At 38.4% G+C, this 8,876-nt stretch overlaps 1 non-coding gene across 1 annotated transcript; it reads left to right on the top strand.

Moving 5' to 3' along the window:
• Positions 1-5,445: 5,445 nt before the first annotated feature.
• On the top strand, positions 5,446-5,552 carry LOC112064649 (U6 spliceosomal RNA). The gene has a single exon (XR_002891583.1). It is a non-coding gene; the product is annotated as a U6 spliceosomal RNA (small nuclear RNA).
• Positions 5,553-8,876: the final 3,324 nt, after the last annotated feature.

Genomic DNA, 8,876 nt, shown 5'->3' with positions numbered 1-8,876 from the left:
ACAAGGGCAGGAAGTGAGAAGGAAAGAAATTCCCAAGGATCCGGAGGAATCTTGACTATTGCTCCACTGGTCTTAGAGAACACCACAGTCCATTGGCTCAGTTATTCACACCAACTTCCCAGTGTACACAGCCAGGAATCTTTGAAGTCTGTAGCTTTGGCATAGAAATGTCTCCAGTCGCAGAAGACAGCTCTGAGTTAAATATGAGGGATGTTTCATTATAACCACAAATCCATAAGAGTGAAATTCAAAGAAAAAGGACAATGAAAATATTACGTTTTGTTGGAAAAACTTTGTCCTGAGTTCATTACCCAGTAATGATTCATTCTACCCAGCAAGGAAAGTTAGGGGTACCCCTTTCATGAGTCAAAATCTTTTTCTTGTAGACTTCTTTGTTTTGAATATTCTATTTCTTGATTTGTTAAATAATATTAATGTCAAGTAACATAACAAATGGAAAAGTAGTTGAAGTTATCACCACAAAATAAGGTTAACACAGAGGCATCAATCCTGTAAGGTACACTTGATAAAGACGACTAAAATTTTTATCTTCTCTAATTAATAAATTGTTAACTGGTAGTCAAGAGCAATACAACGCTTTTTAAACTACAACTAGATCCTTATTTGCTCTACATTTGAACTTATGGTACTTAGGTTCCAGATGTCACCCAAAACATACACCTGGGGGGAAAATTTCTACGTTTATATAACAGAGAGTAAAATCAGGGACATTATCAGCTCTAACAGGGGACTGTAATAATATAAATGGGGTCAACAAAGACTTAAGAGAAAATAAGGGATGAAAGATTCCAAATGAGTTCTCAAAGATAGCTGGCTACATAGATAACCTTTTTCTCCTTGGTGCCACTATCTAAAATGCAATACTGTCCAGAGAAGATCATTGTTAAGGGCTATTAACATTTATGTTAATAATAACAATGGTAATAGTAATAGTTTACATTTACTGAATATTGCTGTGGAAAAGGAGCCATTCTAAGCATTTCACAAATTAATAAAGTCAATCCTGAGAACAACGTTAAGTGATAGATACTTATTATTATTTTCCCTTATTTTGGTGAATTGATGAGCCGAAACTGATTACTGGTGAATTAATTATTTAAATTCAAGTCACCAAATCACAAAACTTGATAGCAATAATAACAGCAATTCAAAAAGGTGGTAAAAAGTCATGGTTGGACTTCCCTGGTGGCACAGTGGTTAAGAATCCGCCTCCCAATGCAGGGGACACGGGTTCAAGCCCTGGTCCAGGAAGATCCCACATGCCACGGAGCAACTAAGCCCGTGTGCCACAACTACTGAGCCTGCACTTTAGAGCCCGCAAGCCACAGCTACTGAGCCCACGTGTCTAGAACCCGTGCTCTGCAACAACAGAAGTCCCACAGCAATGAGAAGCCCATACACCGCAACAGAGTAGCCCCTGCTCGCCGCAACTAGAGAAAGCCTGCGCGCAGATACGAAGACCCAACGCAACCAAAAATTAATTAATTAATTAATTAATTAATTTTAAAAGTTATGGTTACTAAGTTACAAAACTTTCTTCTAACTGTTAAAGGAGATCGCTCCTGGAGATCAGGACATAAACAGTTAATTGTTTCAGAAATTCAAAACACAGTATAGGATTACTTTGAGACATTTTAGCAAGTATTCTTTTTTTTATATATAAATTTATTTATTTATTTATTTATTTTTATTTTTGGCCGTGTTGGGTCTTCGTTTCTGTGTGAGGGCTTTCTCCAGTTGCAGAGAGCGGGGGGTCACTCTTCATCGCGGTGCGCGGGCCTCTCACTGTCGCGGCCTCTCTTGTTGCGGAGCACTGGCTCCAGACGCGCAGGCTCAATAGTTGTGGCTCACGGGCCCAGTTGCCCCGCGGCACGTGGGATCTTCCCAGACCAGCTCTCGAACCCGTGTTCCCCCACCATTGGCAGGCAGACTCTCAACCACTGCACCACCAGGGAAGCCCGCAAGTATTCTTATAGAATTTCAATGGTTTACACTTATACATCTGACCTAGGAAATCTCAACCGGAAATTCAATATTTGTTATATGCATGGTAACACTGGATTCTCTAGCTTCTTCCCTAAGATGTATGCTCTTGTTGAAAGACTTTGGGTCAGACACCCAATCGCTAGTGCTATGGAAATACTGGACTAGGAACTGGAGCCCTGATCTTCATTTCTACTCTTCCAGCATTGGCTGTGTCATCTTCCTCTTAAAAATGGAGAATAGTAATGTTTACAATCCACTATATGATTTGTTGTAAGAATCAAATGAGTTATAGATGCAAAAGTACTACTCAGATCTTTATTATTTTTAACAATGCTAAGAATGAGCATGTTAGATGATGGAAGAAATAGAAGGACATATGTTTGCACAAGAGTATTATAGATTTTGATCACCTTTCTTTAACATTTAATCATGTGTTCATCTTTGAAAAATGGGATAACTACTTATAACTATGTTAATCAATGGATCCTGAGTTATCTCTAAGGTGCTGCGTACATGGTAGTTAAGAATACATTTAAGCCAGACTTGCCTGGGTTCAAATCGAAACTCTACATTTACTAGCTGTGCAACCCTAAACAATATTCTAACTTTCACAGTGTCCTCACCTATAAAATGGGGATAATACTGGTATCTATCTTACAGGGTTGTTATAAGGATTAAATGAGGCAATAGAACGAAAGCACTTAGAATTCATGTCTATCATATAAAATATACTATGTAAGTTTTTGCTGTAATTATGAATTGTAACATAGATGAGTGACATTATTGTTTTTCTAAATCACCCCATACTTATAATCATGACTTTCAAAGGCATCATTTTTCAAATCCTTTAAGCAAATTAGTATCACACACATACTGCTAAGCACTATGCTAGGAACTGTACTGTAACAGTAACAGCAACAACAACAAAAACTATGTGATATTCTCCCAGCCCTTAAGGGGATTATAGTCCAATTGGGATCAGGAAGGAGAAGGTCAAAAATTATTGAATACCAAAACAAATTATTTGGGTACTAAGATAAGAAATCAGTATCTATTCCAAGGGTGCAGTAGAAGGTCATTATGGATTCTTGATAATGAGAATAACATGATGAGAATGGTGTTTGAAGAATACAATGCTCAAAGACCTGAAGATTTTTCTCCCATATTCCCAGACTGAGTCAGTGGCCACATCACGTACCTGGGCACCCAGCCAGAATACCGGGAGTCCAATCAATCTTCAAATCCTGTGAGTGTGAGAGCCTAAAGATCTTTGCAAGGTGCTTTCTACACGGAAGGAAGTGCCCTCTCTTCTGTAAACTAGGAGCATGGCCCTCCATGTCCCCATCACCATGCTCCCCACCACCCCACCAAACTATATCATCTCTTACCTGGGCTATTGCAATTGCTTCCTAGTCTCCCTGCTGCCTTTGAACTCCTCAGATCAACCTAATTGTAAAATGTCTATCTGACCATTCACTCACTCATTCTCAAATGCTTACTTTGTGCTTACTCTATACAAACTATTGTTGAGCCAAAAGTAGACCGTCTCCAAACATCATGAAGACATCATGGTGGCAGACAATAACCAAACGATCCTCACAAACTAATGTTGAGTTTAAAGTAATGTTGAACATAACTTTCTAAGCCTCAGTATCCCTACACTTGAACAGGAGTAACCGAACCTACCTCACAATATTTTTATGAAAATAAAATAACTATTAGGAAAGGACCACAGAGTAGATGCTTGATAAACATTTACTTTGTTTTTGAAATCAAATGGCAGCAATTGGCCCAGAAGATGGAGCTAGAGATAGGGATCAGGAAGTCACTGTCAGAGGGTAATCAGAGAAAAAGCCATGAGGGTGAATGAATGCGCCAAAAGAAAGAGAGCCAGTCAGAGAAAGCTCAAGCGCCACTTCCGAGAGTGGTAGGAGGAAGAGGAAGCATGGGAAGGAGACTAAGAATTTGTAAGAGAGGGGGCAGAAAAACCAGGGTCTACTGCCATTAAATATTAAATGACTCTGTGTGAAAGATTTACAAATTGTCCTGCATTTGTTTTATTTTCAGAAGTACCTGCTCTACCAGGTTATTTAGAAATAACTACCAAGTCACAATATGAAGGACAAAGATGTAAACATCTTCCGTTATATCAAGAAAATGATCAACCCTTAGCTGGTCTACCAAGCAGTCAACTTTTATTCAACTCAAACAAGTGGGGGAGGAAGACCAGTCTAAACTAATGAAAACTATGAATTACATTCTTCAAATAAGTGCAATTTTGTTCTTTCATATCTATACGATGAGATTCTCTTAGGCCAAAAAGAGCATTGGCAAGTAGATACTTTTACATACTTGCTTTCATAAATAAGAAAAATTACTTTAGTGATATATAAAGAATACTTAAATAGATGATATCAGACTACATGATTGAAAAATGTGTTCTCTCAAGTAGGTTAATTATATCATTGCAATATTTTATACTATTTTTTGCTTACTGAATCCACTTAACATAAATAGGTCAAAGACATCTTTATCTTAACCCTGTGTCAACTACCAAAAATTCCAAATTGGCAGTCCAGAGTAATGAGCTTTTACCATACATAGTGCTCAAGCTATCATAAGAATATTCTTCTCTTTGAAAATCCAGCTATATTTAAGCTATTCCTTTCTAGATCAAAATTTCAAAGGCTAACTGATCTTCCTGAACCAAATAAATGTATTTAATTTCATTAATGTTTTCTCTTATAAGAATACAGTTTCTGTGCTAAGGAACTGGTCCCTTTATTCTGCCCTACCTCCCACCACTGCAGGGCACACCTGGAGCATTATATTCAGTTTTGAGCATCACATTTTAGAACAAACTCCATTAAAATGAAGCACACTTCAAAGAGAATGAGACTTGGAACCATTTCATATGAGAGATAATTGAAAAAACTCGGAGGCTTGGTCTGGAGAACAGATGACATGGAGAAACAGAGATAATAATACCTCTTTCCAACTATCTGAAAGGCTAGGTGCATAAAAGACACTGACCTTGCTATTTTCTTCAGCTTCAGAGCACTGATCTTCAAACTTGCGTGTGCAGGGGGAGCTTATGAAAGCATATGAAAGCAGGGATCAGGCCTTCATAGCCACCAGCTGCCATTCAAATGGCCCCGGGTGGAGGAGAATCAAGGAACTACATTTCCACAAGAACCACGGGTGACTCTGATGCAGGCGGTCTACAGAGCACACTTTGTGGAACACTGCTTTGTAGGGTGAACAAGAATCAGTGGGCCAATATCACAAGGAGAGAGATTGCAGCTCAATATACAAAAAAGACCTTCCTGAGGATTACAGCTTCTCTGAAATGAAAAGACTTGTCTCATATGGTTGTACATTCCCATCACTGGTGGGTTCCAACCAAATGCTGGGTGACCGCGGTAAAGATGTCACAGAGTGCTTGCTTCGACAGCACATATACAAAAATTGGAACAATACGGAGAAGGTTAGCATGGCCCCTACACAAGGATGACACGCAAATTCGTGAAGAGTTCCATATTTTTAATCTGGGACTAGCCTGTTCATACACGAGGGAGAAGGCCAATGATATTCTAGATTACAACCCTTCCTTTCATTATTAGTAGACAAATTAACTAGTGTTATTTTTAAAAAATAAATTTGAAAAGAATATTTTCTTTTCTACTCTGCACCTCTCACATACTCTGTATCTAACAGTTAGCCACAGATGCAGACATTCTGTGGGCTACATTTATACTTCTGTATCAAAATGCTAAGCAAAGCGAGTTATATCAAGCTCTCAGCTCACACGTTTTAAAGGAAATAATGTTCTCAAGACATAGTCAGATTTACAATTAACATTATAGTTTACTAAGATCCTATAATACATACCATATTCTAAAATAAAATTTCAAGAAATGTATGGAAAAGTAAAACTACTAATAAATTTATTCACGATGAACTAAGACATGAAAAAATTTAGCAATATGAATTCAGTTATCCCAAAAAAAGGCATGGAGAACACTGCATCTAGATATGTTTTTTTTAAGTGGTTCTTGAGCATTTGCCCCATATTTATGCAAACATATAAGCTTTTAAAGTAAATACCAAACATTTCTGTCAAATATTACCTAATGATTTTAACCTCCACTCTATCTAGTTATTTGAAGATATTTCTTAGTGCCTTCTACTACCAAAAAAAAAATTTAATCTTTTTTTTTTTTTTTTTTTTTTTTTTTACTTAAAAACTCTTGATAAATGCTTTAGGCTCTCAAAGGACAGCTATCATGACAACATTTCGTTTCCTACACTGTATACTGCCATGATGATCTATTCCTGTCTCTGTATTAAAGAGGCTGCTAAACGTTATTGAAAATACAATTTGGGTAAATAATATTGAAATGGTGATGCTCTGCAAACAAAGAATCTCCAAAGCTCTCTCACTGTAATTGCAGCTGATTTTTTTTTTAAACCAGTGGGTTTCCCAGTCCTATCCCAAGTCTGCCAGCAATCAAACCGATTAAAAATCTGACACCACCTGCACCTTTGTCAGCTTACCAACTAGTAACAGTCAAGTACCTTTAACTGTAAGCAAATAACACCTATCTCGATACACTGTCTTGTATTATATCTAAATGAAATAAAGAGGGAGGAATAATATCCTAGAGAGTAAACATGGTATTTTGAGGGGAAATAAAGTACTATGTTCTTTAATTTAAAAAAAAAAACAAAAGATGTCACAGAAACGAGCATTCAGCATGGTTGAATGCATGGAAGCAGAGAGTTTCAATTGCTGATGAGAGTGTTTAATTCTGGATTTGTTAGATAAAGATGCCAGTTCTGACTATTATCTTTTATATAGAAGTTACTTGGCAGTGGGATAAACAAGAAAGCAGAGACTAGAATGACTCCTGTTAATTTTGAAACAGGGACAGTAACTGGTCAATTAACTGTTTTTCCTTGAAGGACCCTAAATTAAACTATAATTAGAGAGGAAATGTTAGAACATTTTATTCTAATTTTTTAATGATGCGTTATCTTTGCTATAAGATGAATTCTCAAGACTTGAGAATTTAGCATTGTGTGGACCAAAGATGGTAAGAAACCATGAGTGACACAAGTATCTGGAATAAAGAACTAGGATGTGGTGGCAGGGGGTGTATCAGACACATGTTCCATGGGGAGGGGGAAGCAAAGAGATGGAAGGGAAGGAAACAAGGTAAAAAAGTATCTTTTATGTTTATGTTTCACTGACTTTTCTTTCCAAATTTCCGTTGCCAGCCTTCAATTTACAACAAGCCAAGAGTTCAAAGTCAAAATTAATTGCTCTAAAGAGAATGAAAACGAAACAGGAAGAGAAATGACATCTTTTCACATCCTGAACAAGCCAATTTTGATATTGATAGGGAAAGGGGACTGATTCATATTAGGTCAGATGTGATGGGAAGCCAATAATGAGACATTAGTTCCATTTGTGGTTTGGCTGTGTGAACTGCCAAGCTACAGGGTGTGAGAGCAAGCTGAGGGCCCAGATTCACACCCTTTCCTTTTATGACATAAAATGTCCTTCATCTGTAGGGCAAAAGTACATCCTGTTTTACAAATAGAAATAAAAGTCTAAAAGAAGAAGGGCATCCATGTATCTCTTCATCTGAGATTGAGGAAAGCTGTGCTGGTCAACTGAAGGCCTTTCTGTGGAGGTAACATTTGAGTTGAGCTCTAAATGACCAAAAGAATCCTGATATTTGAAGACTGCAAGAACCACTCATGAGGCACAGGGACCAGTCCATGCGAAAAACAAGGGTTTGCCTCAAACATACAAAAAATTAGTTTGCTGAGGGAGCAGCAGCTAGTTTCCAGGGTTGGGAACATTGGGAAGAATCCAGATTCCAATAATATGGCTCTTATTGTCGCAGTGGCTATAAAGTGATAGCCAGAGTGGCCACTAAAGATGAAAGAGCCACCATGTTAGGTTCTGAGTGACACCGAGAGACCACTGGACCAGCACACTGACTGGAGGGGACCCATGGAGATTCTTGCCTTCCTAACCGCTGCCTGGAGGGCCAGCTAATATAATTCAGACATGAGGTGGAGTTACAACCCCGCTGGTAGACACTGACCAATGAAAGACAGGAGATAGGAAGGGGCCAGCAGATAAATTGCTTGCTTGTCCTTCTCTCTGAGATCCTGTTTCTAGATGCTTTCCTACAGCTCTTGGAGAGGTCCTGTGAGACCATGGTATCTGTAAACTGTGGCCCGCCCACTAGAACACTTGTATTTCTCTCCCTATTTTCCTGCCTTTTACTAAATTCCTTTTCATCTCACCCCTCTTTCCTGGGGTTTCACTTCCTAATAGAGTTAATCCCAAAGCTTTTGCCTCAGGCAGTTTCCTAGAGGATGTAGTCTAAGATGCGTATATTAATTCATTTAATCCTCACAGAAATCTCATGAGTCAGGTACTATTAATATCCCCACGATATAGATTTTAAAAAACTGATTGCAGAAGTTATGTAACTTGCCCGGAGTCATGAAGCTGGTGAGTGGACCAGCTGAGCTGATCTGGCTCTACAACCCCTGTGTTCTACTGTCATGTAGATGCCGGTCACATTCAAGGGACGTTCGAGATGGGTCTGCAACGGCTCATGTAGAGAAGGAGGCTGCTACTCTCACGAAGTGATGCCTGGGGCCCACCTCACTGGATTCGTTGTACTGGAAAAGACGAGGCTTGACCGATTAGCTAGTCTTTTTTTTTTTTTTTTTAACATCTTTATTGGAGTATAATTGCTTTACAATGGTGTGTTAGTTTCTGCTGTATAACAAAGTGAATCAGCTGTACGTATACATATATCCCTATATCTCTTCCCTCTTGC

This window comes from Physeter macrocephalus, chromosome 10, assembly GCF_002837175.3.
Source record: "Physeter macrocephalus isolate SW-GA chromosome 10, ASM283717v5, whole genome shotgun sequence".
NCBI lineage: Eukaryota > Metazoa > Chordata > Mammalia > Artiodactyla > Physeteridae > Physeter > Physeter macrocephalus.
Note: the sequence above shows the minus strand (reverse complement) of the source record. Positions and strands in the feature narration are given on the sequence as shown.